The 21,561-nt window shown below is 44.5% G+C and overlaps 1 protein-coding gene across 7 annotated transcripts in view; it reads right to left on the bottom strand.

Annotated features, from left to right (window-relative positions):
* Esrrg (estrogen related receptor gamma) overlaps window positions 1-21,561 on the bottom strand; it is a 613,611-nt gene that overhangs the window by 217,279 nt on the left and 374,771 nt on the right. The window lies entirely within an intron of this gene.

The raw sequence follows: 21,561 nt of genomic DNA, 5'->3' as shown, positions 1-21,561 counted from the left end.
CCCCCTCTCCCTCTCTCTTCTCTTCTCTTCTCTTCTCTTCTCTTCTCTTCTCTTCTCTTCCCTCCCTCCTCCCTCCCTCCCTCCCTCTCTCTTCCCCCTCCTAGGCACACAAGGCCTTTCAAAGCAAAGGTAAATAAAATAGGGTTGTGTGGCCTGCTTCCCTCTCTAGGTTTGTGTAGGAAGACTAAGGGCTGGGGGTGGGGGTGAGACATCAACACCTTAAATAAATAATCATTGTATTTTGACCAAATCGACATATGGCTTTTGTGGGAAGAGCTGCAGCTATGTACTGAAACTCTCCTGAAGCAAGTACCCCTTTCAATAGAGACTTCCTAACTAGGACACATGCTCATACATACATGATTTTATCCAGAACATGTAGCATTGAGGTAAAGCACAGATTATGGGCTTCTATTCACAACACACCTGGCTTGCTTTAAATAATCAACTCAGAAATATTTTTGCGAATCACCACACAGCCTGGCCTACGGGAAGCAGTCTAAGACACATAATGCTATACAGAAATCATGAGGACTCAGTCAAAAGCGCAAAAATAATGTAAAAAAAAAAAAAACAAACAATGCTTTTCCTCTTACAATAGTGTATAAGCTGTTTTTAATTCTCAGATAATAGAGAGTATCTTCGAGTTCTATTTTAAACTATAGGATTTTTTTTATGCTACCAAATGTACGTTTGAAACAGATACCAGCTATTTATGGCAGAGAGTTATCTGCTACCTTCTGCGGAGTGAAAGACCCAGGGTTTTGATGGAATTCAGCTCTCTTGCTTACCAACCTCCTGCGTCTGAAGTCTTACAGGATAGAAATAGTATAATCTCTGAGATCAAAATAAAACAGTGCAGATATGCAGTGTGTGTTCAATTCACCACATCAGAACTCAACTTCCTCAACTCGCTCAGATTTTCTAGGTCCTTAAGAAACAAAACACTAAAATAGAACATCCACATTAAAATTCAGAATATAAAAATGACAGGCACGATCTTGTCACCACCCCCACCCATGTATTTAGCTATATTCAAGATAGGCATCCGATTCCTTCTATGTGCACTTTGTGTGTACACAAGTTTGTAGAACCAGAACTCACACAGGGAAAAAAAAGAAAGAAAGAAAAAGACTGTGCTTAAGAATACTGTATAAAAACAGGTAGTAAAAGCTTAATTACCAGTAGCATTATGCTGTCTATATTGTTAAATGTGAACTCTGCAATTAAGATGTAAATTTGGTTGTGAGCAGTGAATTAAAAGCGCTCTGAGATGGAGAAGAAAATTCAAGCATTCTACAGTCACCCAGTTGGAAAAAAAAAAGTAAAATAAAAAAGCCTTGCCTACTCAGTCGAAAATGAGACATGGAATCAGTTTACAACTAAAGAAATATATAAAAAGGCATTCCTCAAGAAATGCGATTTTTTTTCCAAAGTGCAACCAGAAAAATACAAACAGACTGCTTTTTCAAAGAAAAGCGTCTTTTCCTCTCACTACCCTGATTTTTTTACTAAACTAAAATGTTCAAAGAAATTAATAGATTTATATACCTATTAAATATATGTGCACACATTTCAGCAAAAGTTTTATATTTTTGTACTAAAATATTTTTCTAATTTAAAATTTATTCTGTATGCTTGGCACATCTTACCATGTCCAAAGAGTGAATCCGGTTTTGCATGTGGGCAGTGTCCTCCCCCGTATGTATGTATCTGGTCTCATTGCAGTACCCTGCTGTGACAAAACCCAATTGTGTCCTTCGAAAGGGTCCTTTAAAAACAAGGTTTGCGGACAGTTTTATGCCGATTGGGTCTTAAAGTCACCCACATGGCCTAGACACCATCCTTGATTTCCCCAAATTTTCTTATTTGGGGAACCTATATGCTGTCATGACTTCTCTGCTGTATATTTTGAAAACATACCTAGACATGTGCCCACATCAGTCTTCTCCCTGTGCCACAGAGAGACATGTGCAAATGTGTACAGTATTATTTTCTGATCTTACCAGACTCCACTGCACACTGAGCGACCCATGAATGTGCGCTCCTTGAGTACCACTGCATAGACCCGGACCAAGACCCTAAGATGCTATTTGCAACCTAGAATGCCATGCAGCTAATTTAAAATAACCCATTTGCACTGAACATGCAGGAAACCATACAAACACACAGAACAAAGCGCCATGAGAGGCTTTCCCCAGCCCCAGAACTCCCTCTCCTTGGAAGAGGCAGGAACAGAAAATCTTTAGTAACAAAGATGCCACCTGCAAAACTGAATTAAGCATCCAAGAATCTCAGAGAAAGTACAAGAAAACACCAGGAGGAGGGTGGTGGGGACAAAATCCTAGATAAACATGTGCTGATCTGTGTATATACTTTACAATCTTACCACAAAGAGTCCACCCAAATCAGGAAAAATTGAATGAGTTGCTATCAGTGTCTCATGCATCGGGCCTACGTTCTATGCAGGATCCCAATCTCTTCTTCATTAGCCAATGCAATCACAAATAGCTAAACTTCTTCAACACACGCAGAGGCACCAAGCAGAGGGTGGATTCCATTTCTATTTGAATAAAAACAGCAACAAGCAGAAACAAAAGATAGAGTCCTGTGAACTGCATGTGGCAGGACGTTGACTGCATTCCCACCGAACAATGTTCTAGAAGACGCTTACACTGCGTTCTCAGGTTGAGCAAACGTGAGAAGGAATCCAGCAGTCTCCTGTCACTCTTAGATTTCTGCTGATTTTAGTTTCCAGTTTCCTCCATGAAATCATCAGGGTGAAGCTCCTGACCTGATAAAAATCATCTTTGGCATGTGTGATGGCTCTTATTTGACACTCCACTTCTGTCATTTGTTACAAATTTGAAAGCCAATGGCCTAATATATTTGGCATTTCCAGTTTGCCTTGTAATCTGTCTACCGTTCCAGATTGTCCCCTCAAGTCCTTAAACACTTGAAAAGTGGTTTAGGCTTTCGAACCACTTTCTCTCCTGTCTTAGACATATCATATATGGTGCAATGAATCATAGCACAAAAAAATCTAGCCAAGACTATTAGAAACTACTGTCTCGCAGTCCCAAAGGATCCCAGGAACAAACATCCTTCAGAACAGAATCTTAAGTAACAAGCTTGGAAGTCCAGATGTCAGGCCCCCTCCACGTTCCTCAGAAGCCCTGTGGCCTGTGCAGGCCCTCATCTATCTGCGCCCTGTTCTGTCATTTGCAGAATCATCTATTGTACAGGAGCCTGCAGGAGCTCGCACCTTTCCCACTGAGGACACAGACGTCCATCCAAGTCCGGATGCATACTGCCTCTTACCACCCAGCCTCTATGAATTCATCCTACCACATATCCTGCTGCCTTTCATTTCCAGGGCGCAGGCTTTGATATTTAAATTATTGTCTCCATTGGCAAGAAGCAATCATTTCTGCTGAAAGTGGTCGCATCCACAGAAGCACTAATAAAAAAAAAAAGCCTCGCCTTCTGATGAACCTCTTGTCCCATAAATCTAACCCATTCCCAAATTATGGAATTTATATTCTCCAAGGGGCCATTGTCTCACTTTCAGACTGCACCAAACTCTTTTCCCAGTGCTTTTTTGTGAAAGAGGAAGAGGAGGAAAAAAAGACCAAGGAGAGCCAGAGAAACTACTAGAGGCAATTTGGTTTCTGTTTAATTAATTCAGGATTATTTTGCTTGCATTTTGTCAGGCTAATAATATACACAGGGAAGTGTCAGTAAAAATTAAATTATAAACTACAGCCAGCCCAGTGGGAAAACTGACTTCAGTTACATCGTATTTCCAAGGCTTTCACTCCGATAGAATATCAGACGCATGTTAGGGCATCCTGCACGCCTTTTGCAAGCTGCATGGCATGCACTGATGGAGACATAGTTAACATTGTGAAATTATACATTAACAAATGAGCTGCAGCTCCATTCTTTCCTGAATGTTAAGCACCATGAGCTAAATGCAGACAACACTCAAGGTCAATGTCCCGTTTTTAGACCTTTTCAGGCGGCTGTAATATTATGATAATCAAGCTTAAAATATTCCTATAGAAAGGGTAAATTAGCCTTTTCACTTGAAAGATGATTATGATAAACAATAAACCTAAGAGGGGACAAAAATCCCTATTTTTAAAAGCTATAAATTGTTGACTCAATGATGTGTGTGATAGTGTTGTCCAAAATAGAGGGTGGTTTCATTCCGAGAGAAAGGCGGGGGGGGGGGGGGGGCAGTGGAGGAGGGGGTGGAACAAATAGGGCAGACTTCTGAATAAGCAATACACGGTTTGATGCCAGCAAAATGATCAAATTATCTACCTTAGCCACCCCATTAAACATAAAGTACATTTGAGGCTAAGTGTGTGTGTGTGTGTGTGTGTGTGTGTGTGTGTGTGTGTGTATCCATGAAACATTTTTTTTTTCAAAAAAGCTCATTTTCCCTTGATGATTATCAATAGAATTTGAAAGGTTTCTGCTCTGAGAGTTTCCATTAACCCTTTTTGTCCAGATTTTCAAAGAACTAGTTTAAGAAACAGAAAAGAGAGGTGAGATCGATCGTGCCATCAGATACCCACATAAACAGCCTGAAAGAGCTCATTAAACTTGTTTGTTAATGTTGGAACCCGACAAACTTCTAAGGGTCCGTTTCAAAAACGAATATACTTGATAAAAATCTGCTTCTCTCCACCCAGCCCTGATTAATTGGGAGTGTGTCTGTCAAACTTGCCGAAGCCAAGAGACTTTCAAATAAAAGACTTTTGAGGAAGGTGCCTTGGCCTGTTCGGAGCCAGGTCAAGGGTTCAGAGTCCAATACCCTAGAGAGAGAGGCTTTGGAATGGAATGAGCTCAGGTCACTTCATCCAGCCAACTTCTGGTTTCTTTCTGTATCAAACGGGCATTGAGAAAACAATCTTGCAGATTTTTTTTTATAACGATTCAATCTGTTAAACTAATTGAACACAGTGTCTGGCCCTGGTTATAGGGTAGAAGGCATATGACGACTGGGCTAAGGTCATTCTTATCGGGTCCTAGCCTTATGAATATTCATCACTCTCTATATTATTAAGAGTATTGGAGTTTTGATAATAAATATTATTCACTCCACAAGGTCAGCTATCTATCAATATTGGCATTATTTTGAAATCTTATTGGAAGAACGGGTAAAGACAATGGTACGGTAAGTCAGTTGGACTCTGTCTTTGAGTCATTCGAGGTCTTACAAACAGAAGCCAATGAAGGACAGGTGTGACGGTGTTAATTGTCAACTTGAATCTAGAATCACCTGGGAGACAAGCCACTGGGCAGGACTTTGGGACATCATCTTGATTGCCTTAGTGGAGATTGGAGGACTGTCCACTCTGGGGAGCCCCGTTCCCTGGCTGGGATCCCGGATGTAGAAATGGAGAACGGACTGGACAGCAGTGTGTATTCATCCCTCTTGTCTTCCCTGCTGTGGTCGTGACAGAGTAGCTGCTTCCAGTTCCCACTGCCTTGACTCCCCCACCATGATGGGCTGTATCCTTGGTGTGTGGGCCAGAATAAACCCTTTCTCCCCTAGGCTGTCTTTGTCAGGGTGTGTTACAACAACATCGAGAAGATGGTGTGATTTTAAAAAGGAGAAAAGAAAAGCGTCTCCTTTAGTGAAATGCAAAGAACCTTTGCCTGAAGAGTCTGTGAACTGTCTGCTCTTCTGCTATGTGCACACCGTGTGGATGCAATGCAGACAGGAGCAAGGAAAGCCATGGTCCTCGGAGTGGTCATCTTGTCTGGGAGGAAGACTGTGCCGGGAGAGTTAGTGGACTCAGCTGGCTCTCCAAATGATTGGGTTGCACAATGTTTCCCCAAAGAAAGTGTGTGTGTGTGTGTGTGTGTGTGAGAGAGAGAGAGAGAGAGAGAGAGAGAGAGAGAGAGAGAGAGAGAGAGAGAGAGATAGATCACCCTTTTTCACATCTTTCTACTGAAGCAGTGCTGGCAGCCAACAGTGATCGTCCCGGGCAAGACTAATTCACACAGGTCTGCTGTTTCTTTATAAAACTTTATTCTCCTATGGTGAATGGCTCCCATCACGGCAGAGCAGTGAGCATGGACAATGGGGGATTACAGACAAGAAGAGAGTTTAACCCTTTTGTTCTATAGGTAACCCTTTTGTTCCAGAAAGCTAAGAGCCTTAACGTAAGTTGTACACCTAGATGATGGGGCAGAAACTCCATCTCTCTCCCCTTTCCTGGTCTTGGTTAAGGACAAGCTACTAGTGTTAATCTCACAATTGCTAACAATAGATCAGTGCACAGAATTAGGGCACACTACCATCTGAGTGTTCAGAGGACAAAGTTCTTTCAAAGAGCGAGGATACATTCAAACCCCAAAGATAAATACCACATGTATGCTTTGTCCCCAAAACATAGTAGGATCTCTAAAAAAAATCACATCTTTTTTTTTTTTTTTACTTTTTAAGATTTATCTTTATTTTTAAGTGCGTGCGCGCACGTGCGTGCGTGCGTGCGTGCGTGCGTGCGTGCGTGTGTGTGTGTGTGTGTGTGTGTGCTGAAGTTGGGTTTGTGCACAGAAGAGCAGTGCCCGCAGAGGCCAGCAGAGAGCATCAGCTGCCCTGCAGCTGAAGTTACTGGCCATCTGGGAGCAGCCTAATGGATTACAGGAACTGAACCTCCCAGCCCTCTGCCAGACCAGCATGCACTCTATGCTATTAAGCCGTTTCTCCACCCCTTCATGTCACTTTTTTTTTTTTTTAAGAGGGAAGCAGTGCATTGTTTGTTGTAAATGAACTCTCTTTCCCCCAGCTAACGTAAGTAGATTGGGGGTGGTCATTTCCTTTGGAGTTTAGTTGCAAGTGTGGAACTAGGCTGAGTCTGATGGCATCTCCAGGGCCAGTAGTGGAACTTGGTAAATAGTCTTGCCATGCTTCAGAAACATGAAGAAGGCATTCCGAGTGAACAAAACAAGGAATGAATGAATGAATGAATGAATGAATGAATGAACGAACTCATAATAACTGCTCCTCTCCTGTTGATTGTGATCTAGTTTAAGGGGGCCTCAGTGAGTGCTGTGATATAAGGAAATCTGAAAACTAAAGTCATTCTTCTTTAAGAAGATAGGTGGAGAAGAGAAGGCAGGTTGGGATAAAAAGACTGTAGAGAAGAAAGGATCCAGGACTGTGCTTCAGCCGCCATCTGGGGATGGGTTACTGCATACCTAGGGAGGAGCTACGGGGGGGGGGGGTGCTTTCTATGTCTTTTTATTTTTTCTGTTTTCCAAATACTCATATTGACTCAGCTTGGGGTAATGAAAAGCAGTTAAACAAAGTGTCTCCGTTGGTAGCCATTGCTACAACCCCAACAGCTGCCACGGAAGAACACTAACTAGCCCGGACCAGGACAAGAATGCTCTCTAAAAGATGAGTTCGGATATGTGCTGTGACAAAATCATATCCCGCCAAAACCTTCAGAGTGGCTCTTGAGTGTCTTATGCAATTTCTACGTTGAGAAATTATTTCTTAAATTTCACCCCATCAGTGTTTTCCTGGTGAAATGTACAAAACAATGATCCCATGAAGAATGACCACACAGCTGCTTCTCTGAGGTGTTAGGCTGGAGCCACAGTGGACACGGGTAGGACACGGACAGAGTCCAGAGAGAAGGCAGGGGAGAGACTAATCAGCAGAGAGGGCAAAGGTCTCACCTTGCGCTTCTCTCCAGCTCTCTTGACTCCTTTCATACAATCCTTCAGGCAAGTCCTGTATGGTTGTGTTCATGCACGTGTGTCTGGGGTGTGTGTAGATGTGTGCACATGCACATGGGGGTATGTGGGTGCACATGCATATGTGTGGGGGGTGCACATGCACGTGTGTGTGGGTGTTGTGGGTGCACATGCACGTGGGGGGGTGTGGTGGGTGCACATGCATGTATGGGGGGTGTAGGTAGGTGCACATGCATGTGGGGAGTGTGGGGGTACACATGCAAGTGGGGGGGTGCACATGTACGTGTGGGGAGTGTAGGTGTGTGTACATGCATGTGGGGGGTGTGGGGGTGCCCATGCACGTGTGTGCTCACTTTTACAGATGCCAGAGAACAACCTCATGTGTCCTTCAGGTTTCTGGGGAACTTGCAGGTAGGCTGGCTCGCCATTGAGCCGCAGGGATGCACCTGGCTACATCTGCCTGCTTTGGAGTTACATACACATGCCACCATGTCTGGCTCTCTCATGCGGGATTGGGGGATCAAATCTAGGTCCTCATGTTTATAACTATAAGTAGTTTAGCAAATGAGCTGACTCCCCAGCCCTAAATTCTGCTGTGTTATTTGTTCATACCCAGCCTGGGGCCCTAAGAACACATTATATTCGTGAGAGACTCAGGGCTACTACTATGTCTCTTCTGGTGAAGGGCCTTGCCACAAAGCATGGCCACCCACCCGAGTTGGATCCCCAGGGTCCACATGTTAAAATGGGGGAACCAGCCCCCACATGTTGGCCCCTGGCCTCTCCAGGTGTGCCACGGTATTCATGTACCCACAAGCAAATTTAAAAATAAGTAAGACAAAGAATTCCTCCAGTGGGTAAAGCAGCTTAGGTGGTGTCGCAGTGGGAGGCCGGCTATGCCCTGATGATGGCAGCCGCTCCTCTCATTGTGTCCCACAAACCCCAAACCTTTCTCATCCTGAGGTCCAGGCAATAGAGCATGCATATCGGAATGACACAATTAAAGAACCTATTTTCCCCCCTTCTTCTTCCAGAGTTTCGTTACCACTTGAATTAGGAAGCTAAATAAATCAAAGCCAATTTTCATTAGAGAGAAAAGAAACTTAATTCGCCCTTTGATAAATTAGAACTCTAAGCAAAGTAGTGGGACACAGCAAAGGGCCGGCGAGATGGCTCAGCATGGAAAAGCGCCTGCCGTCGAGCCTGAGCGCCTGACTTTGAACCCTGGAACGGCTTAGCTGTTGACAATTTGGAATGATAATTATCGGGTAGCCTCTTTCCCATGTGGGCTCCTTTTTTCTCCTTGCAGTCATCTTGTATGACCTGTGGGAATCCCATTATTCTATTGTTACCGTCATCACCGTCGCCATCTTCGTTATACAGATGACAAAATTGAAGTCCTGGAACTTTGACTGTTCAAACACATCCAGCTGTGCCACCGCAAAGTCGCAACCCGATTTATGGATTCATTTTCGAACTTTGCATTGTTAGTACTTTGGAGCCCAAGCTGTTTCTTACACATCTTAAAAGACCCCTTAACAGGCCTCTCAAGAAACACAGAGAAGCAGGCACTGGGTTCCTGTAGCTAACTGTCCACCCGCAGCAAGCTGGGCTTCAGGAAACCACACAGGCGGCACTGACCACCCTTCTCTGAGCTCAGTGTCATTCCTTCCTGACAGACGCGAACTTTTCAGCACGCTGTGCAGTTTCTCAGGTAAATGCCTGAGGCACCAGCAAGAACTCAGAACACAAAGAAAGCCCCTAAGTCTGCTTTTCTCTTCTCTCTTGGGGACTTCACTTGGAACCATAGAGGCCTCATGGCTGTCCCTGCTGCTCCCAGATGACAAGTGTTAAATGTCTCCTCTCTGGGACCAAGAGGTCTGAGGAGGAATAAAATGATTTTTTATGAAAACACAAGAAGCAGAGCTGGGGATACTGCTTGGTGGAAGAGGGCTTTGCCTAGAATTCACTAGACTTTGGTTTCAACCCTCAGTACTGCAAAAACAAACAAAAAAACAAAGCTAAAATAGAGAAAATGTCAAAAAAGTCAACAAGTAATGTAAAACAAACAAACAAACAAAAACAACAAAACTAGCAATACTCCCCCTCTTCAATTTTTTTTTTTTTTATTTAAAAGGAGTTTTAGATGAGCACAGTGACCTGGAATTTCCCCAGAGATCTCCAGTATAGCAAAAGGAACTCTGAGGAATTTACGGAGCGCAACACTGTTGCAAGCAGGCTTTCTTCAGAATCACCCTGGTTGGCAGCTCTAGGCTTTCCAGGACACAGGGGAAGGGGATTTCTACTGCAAAGTGCTGGAAATGATACTTCTCTGGGGCCTGGATATAACACTTCTACAAAGATCCTGCAAGGAAGCGCATTTTGTTTTCTCGGTTCGCAAAGACGATCAAATGAGACAAGGCAAACTTTAATGTACTCCTTCTGTGGATACAACTTGCCAGTACTGCCCAAGTCCATCCCACCAGTGGCCTCATTTCCAACTACTGAGCAGTAAAGTCTTCTCCACCATCTAATCCCCAGCAACACTTTTAGATGTGCAGAGAATAGTCCTAAACACTCAGTTTAACAATCTTAACTCATGGGCCTCTATTCTGGGAATGGTTATCTTTTATGAATAAATCCTGTAGGATCACAAGAGTGAACCTTCCCCCATGAGCCTGCCCCCCCCCCCATTCAGTTAGCAACAACATGTACCTAGGCAGTCTATATACAGAGAGAAGATACTCCATGTTCCTCAAGGGCCACCACCACACAGTACCCATCATCTACTCTCCCCCCATCTCATAACACATTACACTAGGTAGCCTAACTGGTTTGGAGTACCTTGTACTTAGGTCCCTGTTTTCTGTGCAGTAAACTACTGAGCTTTTAATTATGTGTGTTGTAACTAACACAGTAATCTGCCAAATAAGCTGCTTATTTGGGCAAATGTGTATTTGGGCTATATGTACACGTGTGCGTGCACACACACATGCAAAATACAAGTATATTTTTAAATTTGATTCTTGAGCTTCTAGAAAGTTGTGCACTTACTTCTTTTAATTTGCCCATTAGTTAATTCAGTTTAGTCTTCTCCATAATTAGAAGTAAAATAAAAAGCTTCAATGTGTAAAAGGTAAATAGGTAACTAGAAACGTTGGAGACAGAAGGTTGCTCTTATTTTTGTCCCTGACTTCGGCCTTTCACAAGCTGAGGGACTTGTGAGCTAAGAGATTTGACTAATCTATGGCTTGGTCTCTTTGTTTTTTAAAATGCGGATGACTCCAACCTCACCTGTGGCTAAGGAGGTTGAAGATGTTCTGTGTATCAGTGAGCCCCAATACCCAATCTAGACAATTTCTAATCTTTGGATCAGGAGTTTGCAATGTTCTCGAGATACTTTCTGTTTGTAGCCAGTTTGGGTCTTGGGGCAGAGTTCAGCTTTTGCTTAGCATATTTGAGTGCCTGGGTTCAAGCCCAGGTGTTACCAGACTAAACCAAGCAAAAAAAAAAAACAAACAACAGAGTTGGAGATGTTGCTCGGTGGGAAAAAATGCTTCACCTGTGTGTAAGGTCCTGATTGGGATCCCCTGTGTGAAAAGAAAGAAAGGCATCTATTGGTTGGGGGTGGGAGGGTACTCTGCTTTTACTCATAGCTCCTGGAAATTCCCATGTGTCAGGTTCTATTGTTTCTTACAACTATTAGCATTAGGGAAGTGGGACAGGATAGTTGTCTCAGAGATTAGGAGCAGTCAGGAAAGGTCAGAGTTCGATTCCTAGCACCCACCCCCCCCCCTTCACACGTGGTTCGGAACCAGCTGCAGGTGATTGAATGTCCTCTTCTGTCCTCTGTGAGAACCCTCACACACTCAAGAGCACACACACACACACACACACACACACACACACACACACTAATAAGATCTTTTTGTAAAAGGTACACCCCCTTCCTGTTTACTTCCTGAGGACAAATGCTCCAGAAAGCATTTGTTGGGAGATGCATGTGTGGGGGGAGCCTACTGTGAGCTATGCACATGTAACAAAAAGCGTATTCTTTACAAATGGCTCATGAAAATTATTCAAAGTTGCAAAAATGTCAGGGACATGCGTGAGATGCTAAGTTACTAGGTCAATGGACTTCAAGGGCTTGGTTGGTTCTCTTGTTCTGTCTCCTCTTAGCTTGTGAATCTCGGGCAACACTCCAAAGTTCAACAGAAATTCCCAAATGAGATGATTCACTTCCTAGATGAATTACCTAGAGACTGGACCACCCTAGTATGTATTCTCAACCCATTGAGTAAGGATGGTTGTGACAGTGTCTACATAAGGGAGCTTTAAGGGTGAAGCCCACAGGTAACTGGAAGCTGCAGCCAACGCTGAAAGGAGAAGGAAGCAGGTGAGGTGAACCACGGAAGGAGTCAGGTAAACTAAAAACCATTTGTGAGTGACATTGTCCTGGGAAGCAAAAATTTTAATATCCATTTAGGAAATTTAACCAATATATAAATGCAATACTCTCTCTCCTTCCCTCCTTCCTCCCTTCCTTCTATTAGAATGGGTATGGAACATGGGATCTCATTCTAGGGAAAACCCTACCACCGAGCCCTATGCCCAGCCTTGCCATTCATTTGCTCATATTCCACATTTGTGTGAATAACGTCACAATGTTAGCTGTTTATTTACCTGACAGAAGACAACAGACAGAAGCTGGGAAGCCAGTAGACCCAGGAATGGAAAAGTACTGACTGAGACACCATGAAATACACATCAGACCAGCAGTGGGGGTGGTGTACCACTCACAAATGCTGTATTTTAAAAAGCCAAACGGAGGGTAGACTCCTGTCCACACACGAACATTTCACTTCCCGCCCAACCCCCACAACTTCCACTCACAACTAATATTCATCTTAGTGGGGTCAGCAAAGGCTTCCAGCAGGACAGGGACCTCAACACTCCTGCCATCCCATAACTAAGTGCTACCACTGTCTCCCTCAGGCTTGTCTGACTCTCCTGAGAGACAAGCTTCCTGTAAGAGAGACAACATCCCATTCATCATAAGTAACCCCAACACTGACAGGCAAGTACAAAAAGCAGGACCTCCAAGAAGGAAGAATTCCCAAGGAGCAACAATAAGTTGTCATAAGAACCACGGCTTTGACTATTTACTTTTAAAAATTATTTTACTGAAATAAATCTTTCATATAACCATTTCTGTGACTTTTTGAACTTCCCATAGGAGGCTGGCAGGGGAGCGGGGCTGTCCAGGGCTGGACCTCAGGAATACATCTCAAAGTTTTAGATTCAATCCGAGTACCACACACACAAACACACACACACCAATAATCTGATCCTTTGCCATAAGCCTTGTATCATGATTCTCAAACTCAACTTTCATCTTCACCTGGGGAATACACATTCTCAGGCTGCTCCCCGAGAGACTCTGGGGTAGGTAGGTGGTGTCAGGCATGATGGAGTCTAAAAGCTTGCTGTGCAACACTCTCTTCCAAGTAGACTGCCCAACTAGGGCCCTTCCATAGGTACCACAGACCATCTGCAAGCTCTTTTGAGTCAGTGTTTCAGAACCAAGCAAGACACAACTCAACTGCTAAAAACCTTCTTTGGTGCACCCCCACCATGGGAACGGGGAGGGGGGAGGGGGAGATGTAAAGATAAACCTGTCACTTGTCCAGTGTGTCCTAGGGAATGTCTTCTTGGCCCCCTGTCCCGCTTCCACCACCCTCTGTAAACTGTCCTGTAAATATGTCCACAGCCTGCTGTCAAGTCCCCAGCTGCCTCCTGACCTCGGCCGTGGTAGCCCCTTCTCTTCAGAAGACCTGCCCCTAGGATCACTGGCTTGCTATTATTCTGTGCTTAATGGGCCTGACCTGTGCAATATTTTTTATCTGCCTGCAGCCCTATCTCTAGATTCTCTGTTTTGAATGAATACCGATTTTGTGACATGAACGTCTGCTATATAATGAAATGCAGACAATGGAAAGGCTAAATCAGTTTACAAAAAAATCTATTTGTCAAACAGTGTGGAGATGTTCCCAGTTTAGCTCCGCAGCCCATGCAGTTCTTGATAAGGGAGCTAAACACCTAGCTGCTCGCCAAATGAAAATAAAGGCGTGTGTGCCAGGGATATATTCTCCTTTCAAATGTCTTTGTTGTAACTTGTAGCTAATTAAATGCCCTTACACACGCGATGCACACAGCAGCAGAATCAGGGAATTTTCTTACAAGAGATCAGGGGAGGAGAGCAGAGCCCCACACGAGCTTCCTGCCAGAGAGAGCTCCTCTAACGCGGCATTTACATTTCTATAAGGCTTCATCAGCCTGGAGAAAAAAAAAAGGCACAAGAGGAGGCCTTTCTTGTTCAATTGGACCAGAAAGATTTCTAAGCCCTGTAAAGGAACGTGCTCAACATTTAAAAAGAAGAAGAAGAAGAAGAAAAGAAAGAGAAAAAAGAAAGAAATAGTAACTTACCTTTAGATGCTGGGGATAGACAGCACTTTCTGTACAACAGACAGAGTAGCTAAAGACTTTTCAGGGACCTGAAGGGTTTGAATTTTTATGGGTAGCATTTTCCTTGTGCCTAGAAATTGTTGGCAGACAGTAGCATACCTGTGTGAAGGTAACTTTCATTAAAGGCATTCCAAAGTTAGAATGCCACACTTAACCAAAATGGGGTTCTGTATAATAATAGACTATATAGATGCTGGACATATGCGCAACTTGGGCATTCTTTACCCCTTCTGAATTTTACTGCCCCACGGGAAAGAACTTGAAATGTTAACCCTCTGTGAACAAACACAGTCTGTCTGTTCAATCATACAAGAAAATAACCATCAGATACAATGCTGAGCTGTCGTCCTCCAGCAAAACAGAGTAGCACCAGATACACAGGCAGTGTCGTCCCTGCAGAGGAGACCTGGCAGAGAATGGGAAGCCTTTAGGGTCTGGGTAAATCTATGTCTGCTCACAGTTCACAGGTAGATCGCTCCGGTTCCAACATCACCTCCAGAGTGCCCTCCCAACACGCCTCATCCCAAGATGTACCCCGGTGTGTACCCCCAGGCCCTCGGAATCTCTCCTTTGTATGGAGACCAAGAAAGGTTACCTCCTCCCAAGAGGCATCTCGTCCCTCTGATGTTTTTCATTTTCATATCTACTTATGTGTATTTTTACTTCTCCAGTGAACCCGGAAGCCTTATCTCTGGGTGTTCGGAACAGAGCTTGGGACCTGACTGAGTGTACAGGCTCCATGTCTCCTTATTAAGTAGATGGACGAGCACAGAGCAGGCACCAGCCTTCAACTTCCACTGTCTATCAAGTGAGTGATTAATGAATGTGACCCCTCGGGTCATGAGAAGAAACCCCCCCACTTCAGTACGCACATTTGCATCTGTCCTGTTGGTTCTGACTCGCAGCGTCTCCATGATCTGAACAGCGCTTTTGCGGATGTTCCTCCATTTCTTTTCTTCCTCCTAGGCATCCCCTGTGCTCTCTCACACAACTACCTTGTATTTCCCACCATACACGGAGTTCAGGAGTTTTACACCTGAACACGAAGTCTGTTCTCAGTCCAGCTTAAACTTAATTTTTATTAAGTTTATTAAGTCCTGCCTTAATTTTTCTATTTTGCGCCGAATCCCAGATGACAGGACCACCGCCTAGCCTGAGCATGCTGAAAACGTGACCCTGCCATCACAAAGGCAAAGTTGGCCCATTCCTTGCCTCCTGTAGAAGCAGAGAATAGCTTTGCAGGATGGTCGCATGGTTGGACAAGGCCACTTCCGCTTGCAGTCAAGAAAAGGAGACTGCTTTTCTGAGCTAAGTCTCAAAAATGACTTGGGCAAATTAGATTTGGGTAAATTAGATAATATTTAATTACCAATGGAAAAGGTTTAGATTTCTCCAGTTGACTGTATGCTCCTTAAGGGCAGGCGCTGTCTCGTTTCTGCCAACTGCTTCCCTGTGCCTTGTATACAGTCGGTGACCAATAATGACTTCATCAGCAAGGCTTTGCCAAGTCTTGTACTGGCCTCCTCTAACCTTCAATGTCATTCTCTGCATACAACAGAAACTCAATACATTCCATTTGCTTGAACAGAAATCGTAACTTTTTAATTCCTTGCCAAAGTATAGAAATAGAGTAAGATATACAAGGAGTGTGATTTCAATTATTAGGGCAAACGGCTTTTCTAAGTAAAACAAAGAACTGTATTATAACAAACGTAAAACAGGTTTATTTGTTTACATACCTCAAATAAACTATACATATAAAAAGTACTTAAAATGTTGTATTCACATCGCCCTCTGCTGTTGGACTCTCCTAGACAATTAAAAAGACCCTCAGACTTCCAACTTAACTGAGGTATTTCTCCCAGGGAGGAGGTTTCCCTGTTCTCTGATGACAAGAAAACACGTTCAGCAGTGAATGAGAAGAGAAAGGGCTTTCGAGTTTGCTGCTGCTGTTAAGGATTGAATCCTCACCTCCAACAAGTTATGGCGCCTCCAATACATTTGCTTAATGGAGTGAATTCCCCCTTCTATCGCTGGGGGTGTCATTAGAGAGCCACGGCATGGGGCTGCTAGCTGTACACATAAAAAGAGGTGTGCTGTACAATCCAAAGAGGCACAGCTTTGCCACAGTGGCATACTGTGAAAATGCAGCCCTTTCCCAAATCAAGTACACGGCGTGTTCAGCGGACAGCAAGCACACAAGGAAACAGTCAAAATCTATGCATTTGCTCTGTAGATCAGTGTGCCAGCGTGGCTAAAACAAAATAATACCCTATATAGTGACTCCTGGTATCATGGAGAGAGCCCTGGAATAAATGTCTAGGTAGTAAACTCGCTATTTTTCCTGTCTATATGAAAGAAACAATGCTATTACTAGTCTCCAGGAACATTTAACACAGAGCGCTGGTTACAATTCTCCCAAAAGCAGGAATATATTTGCAGAAAGTCTCAGAGCCCAAAACATCAGGTAGAAAAACGATCTTGACGCGATTCCATTCATGCTGTGGGGTGTTTGGTGCCAGCCATCTATCACTCACACCACCGTTGGCTACCTAGGGGATGGCATCATCGCCGCTGTCATGGGCCCTGACGGCAATGGGTGCTGGTCATTAGGGCCGACAAGCGTTGTTAAGTACTGCCAGTTGAGGGGGAGTTAACTCCGTCCTCAACATCTGCCATCACGTGACTTGGTAGAATTCACAACCTTCAGATGCCAAAGCTACTAATCGGGAAACTGAGGCTCCATGATGCCCTGGTGCTCTGTAATCTTCACAGCAGGCTACTAGCAGAAATACCCCAACCCCGATCAGAGGACACCCAGCATTTGCTCTCGGTCCTTATCTTTACTGCCCCGAGGGACCAGCGCTTATGATACCCTGAACATAGCCGGCATGCAACGTGGCTCTGTTCACCTGTCACATACTACAGTCCTCTTTCTCTCTAACTGAAGAGAGTTGAGACAATCCAGAGAAGAAAACAGAAGAGATCCAGCAAGATACTAAACACGATCTCTTCCGCTTCGGATATGAAGAAACAGCAATTAGACAGAGAATACTAAACTCTGGGTGTCGAGTCAATTTATCTCTTCTATATTTGGCAGGCATTTAACACATTGTTGTTAGCACCAAGCTAGGTGCCAAGCTAAATATTTACACAGGAGGAAAATGCGAGCCTGCATCCTTTCCTCCGAAGGTACCACACAAACGAGGCTCCTAGGGGCACTCCGGGGATGCTTCAATTGCACCTCTCACCTAAGTCTAGCGCATGACGGTGCACACATGCACACAAAGGCTCACGGGTGCCCGGGATGTACAGATCTTAGCCGAGGTCTCTCAACATACATACACAAACCAAAGAAGCTAAAACTTAAGAAATGTGCATGCACAGGACTAGCGAGAATAATTCCCTCTCTTCCTGTCTTTCCCCTGGCAATGGACGCTGGGTTACCTAGGAGTATTTTCTTTTGGATGAAAATGTGTTTCATTCTTCCATCTGTGCTTACAGCAGCGTGGCTGGCCTCCTGCCACGGCGGTGGCATCAGCCTTCAGGACGGCCCCAGACTCCATCTTCTGCCCTACTCATTTGTTTTGCTCTCCGGGCGAAGAGCAGGTATGGCGATTTTTCTGTAGTGCATGGAGGTTTTACTTCTGGTTCCTTATTTGGAAAACATCTCTTCATTTGCCGAGCTTGTGGCCTACTTTGCTGGGGTGTGCAGCAGTCTTCAGTCCCTCGAGAAACTGCTGGTGAAATCAGAGGATTTAACTGGGGGTCCTGATTTTTCTTCATGAGCTGTCATTTTAAGGGGTGTCTCTGAAAGATGGGAGTACTCCCTGGAATTTTCCTTTTATTTTGAATTTTGCATTTTTGTTCTTTTCCCTTTTCAAAAAAATTCTCTTAAACATATTAAATCAGTCCTGCTCTGTCACAGGGATGGTGCCTGCCTTAAAAATCCTGGCAGCCTCAGTTGAAGGCTGAGGTAGCCTCTATTTTCCCGTGTTATTTATTAGCACGCAGGCTGAGAGGTTTACTGAATGACTGTCCTGGCTTGAAAGAAAATGTCCCCCTTGGCATCTGGTATTTGAATACTTGGTCTCCAGTTAGGGGAGAGGGGTGACTGGGCTTTTTGGAGGAAATTCTAAGTTGGAGGTTGGCTTTGAGATTTCCTACGCTTACCCCACTTCCCATTCACTGTCTCTGCTTCATGTTCGTGGTTTAGGATGTGACCTCCCCACTCCCTATTCTGCCTATGGTATCAGGAAAGCATGGCAGCTCTGTGCAACCCCAAACACAGCCTCTTGTACTGCACCATAGCCTTAGTTCGTCTTCACGGCATCTTTACAACACACACTATGACAACGGCGACAGAGAAACATGAACAATGAGATGACAACTTACTCAAGGGAACCAAGCAATGAGTGATGAGTCAGGGATGCGACCCTGGGTTCCAGGTGGCTCAAGGCTGTGATGTTTCCTCTGCACCACTCACAGCTTCCCTGGATCGGATAGAGTTTAGCCGGATTAAAAGGGGGGCAAAGTACCAAACCAGCAAAACAGAGTCAGGCCATCAGTGTGGATGTCACATCTGCAGTGCAGTACGCCCTGCACAGGAGGGATCCACCATTCAAAGTGTTCGCTGCCACAAACTCTCACTTTCACAGTGCGTTTTTCTTGCCCGGGAACAGAAACTGCACCAGATTTGGACCTGAGGCAGACTATGAGATGCATTCTAAGGTATCAGTTGGAACACTGTATCTTATCTGTGGCTGATCAACAGCCTGCATGAAGGCCAATCTAGAACCTCCTCTGAAGGGATAGACGCGAAAGCAGCAAGCTTCTGGAGCTGACCAAAGCACTCGCTGATCCTTCATCCCCCTCCTCAGAGACCTCAAACAGCTGCCAAATGCTTGAAACAGGGACTGGACCCTCATCCCAGAAATTGCTCACTAAACAAACGAAGCAAACACACAACTCACATATGCAACACCCTCCCATACACACCCCCACATGCACAAACCATGACATCACCCATGCATACACACCACATACACACACACACATACCACCCATGCATACCATATACCACAATCCACATCCAACACACATACACTATTTTGCTTGTGACATGTTAAACCTGCCTACATGTATTTCTAACTATTGTCTTTAAAGAGCCTCGTTTACCAAACTTTTATCAACAACATACCCAAAAGGACTTATGTTATTATCATTGAGGATGATTTATTATATTCAAAATGATTTCATAGAAGGTTACTATCTTAAAGAAACCATAATATGGGCCAAATAGAATTCCTAAATTTTATGAAGTTACTAGTTCTATTAAATTCAAGTACACAAATAGGATTGACTGGCACTTCCAAAAGGATTAAACACATACAACCTTATTTAGATATTTTACCTCTTTTCAAAACAAATGATGTTATTTTTGTAGGGTTTCAGATTCTGAAATAAGGATGCTTGTAAACTTTAGCCATTCCTAGGGGCAGAACCCACATTGAAGAGCAGTCAGCTCATTCCATAAAACTTCTCCCATCTAAGCTCCCCCCCCCCCCCACCAGCACACTTCCAATCCTCTGTCACAATGGCACAGCAGAACAATATGGCTAGTGTTGGGCTAGGCTATGGCTCAGCGACAAAGTGCTTACCCAGCAGGCACAGGGTTCTGGGTTTGAGTTTTTGATCATTAGTATAATGATGCCTGAGTTTGGATCCTCAACATCCACCTGAAAACTGTATTTTGTGGTGCCTGTCTGTAACCCCACCACTGGGGACCCAGAAACAGGAGGAACCCAAGGACTGACTGGCCAGATAGTCTACTGAACCCTTTAGCTCTGGGCTCAGTGAGAAACCCTGCCTTAAAAGCTAAGGTGGAACTGGTCTTTGTGTCACACACCGGTAGGATTTGCTGAAGGAAGTGGAGGGAAGAGGGTCATGAGTTCAAGGCCAGCCTGGGCTAGGGATGTACAGAGAAACTTTGTCTCAAAACAAAAACAATGACGGAAACAAAAACAAACAAACAAAAACTAAAGTGGAGAGTGATTAAGAAAGACACAGTTGCTGGGTCCTCACAAGATGGTTCGATTCTGTGCCTCCTTCTACCCCCATTAACATTGTACTCATATAGGAAAGGAACTGACACCCCCACCTCCTGTGCCTCCAGCCAGAGGCCGTGTAGCTGGTTGCTGCAGACATCCCTGATAGAGGAATGCCAGGGACCTGGATGCAAGAGGTATAGTGATGATCCTTCCTTCCAGACAGGTAGTATACTCTGCCAAAGAATTTATAGATGCTCAAGACCCAAAGGCACATGGATAGCCTCTACAGAATCCTACCTGCAGGCCTGGAGAGATGCATCGGTGGGTAAGGGTGCTTACTGCACAGCGTGGGGGCCGACACTTCTATTACTGGCACCCACTTAGAGGCCAAGCATGGCTACCTACTCCTGTTACTCGAAGGCTGGGTTGTCAGACACAGGAGGATCACTGGGTCTGACTGGCCAGAAACATCACTAAAATAACAGTGATCTCCACATACCGTGAGAGAGTCTATCTGAGATGAATGTTGCAGAGACAGACAGAGGAGAAAGCCTCCTCTGGCCTCCACTTCTGTGTACGCCCACCATTATGGGTGCATCCACACATGGGTACCCCATACACATGCTAACTCCCACATAAAATAAAGAACCCTGGTTCCATTGTGAGCTAAGGGCGTCCTCAGAGAAACCACTCACTCTGTAGGCTGCCGTCTACTGACACGTCAGCGAGGTATGGACAGCTCACATAGAAGGTCAATTCAAGTCCTCAGATAGTTACTCGGTGATTACTTAAAATGATACTTGGTATTACTCAAAGCTTTACACTTATGCTCAGGTGACCGAAATATGACTAATGAACTTGGCTCACACCTTACCCTTATACTTGCATTACATATGGCGCTTATTTTATCAATCTTATTCTGTCTCAATTCCCAATAACTGAATAGGGGGAGGATTGTATGCATCCTATAACGTGCACTGGGAATAACAGATACCACAGAGGGAGAGTTATGCTCTGCTGAGATAGGGGTCTCTAGGGAACAAGGAAAGAGTAGAAAGAACTCTGGGCTGGAGGGACTCGGTGACAGAGCAGTGACCTGGAATAGAACACGTGTTGGAATCCATGGAGGAGTGGAGAGAAAGGAGGGAGACAGGGAGGAGAGGAAAGGAGAGAGAGGGAGAGAGGGAGGGAGAGAGAGAAGGGGGGGAGAGAGAGAGAGAGAAGAGAGGGAGAGAGAGAGAGAGAGAGAGAGAGAGAGAGA

This window comes from Microtus ochrogaster, chromosome 6, assembly GCF_000317375.1.
Source record: "Microtus ochrogaster isolate Prairie Vole_2 chromosome 6, MicOch1.0, whole genome shotgun sequence".
Taxonomy (NCBI): domain Eukaryota; kingdom Metazoa; phylum Chordata; class Mammalia; order Rodentia; family Cricetidae; genus Microtus; species Microtus ochrogaster.
The sequence above is the reverse complement of the archived record's forward strand: the minus strand, read 5'-3'. Positions and strand labels throughout refer to the sequence as shown.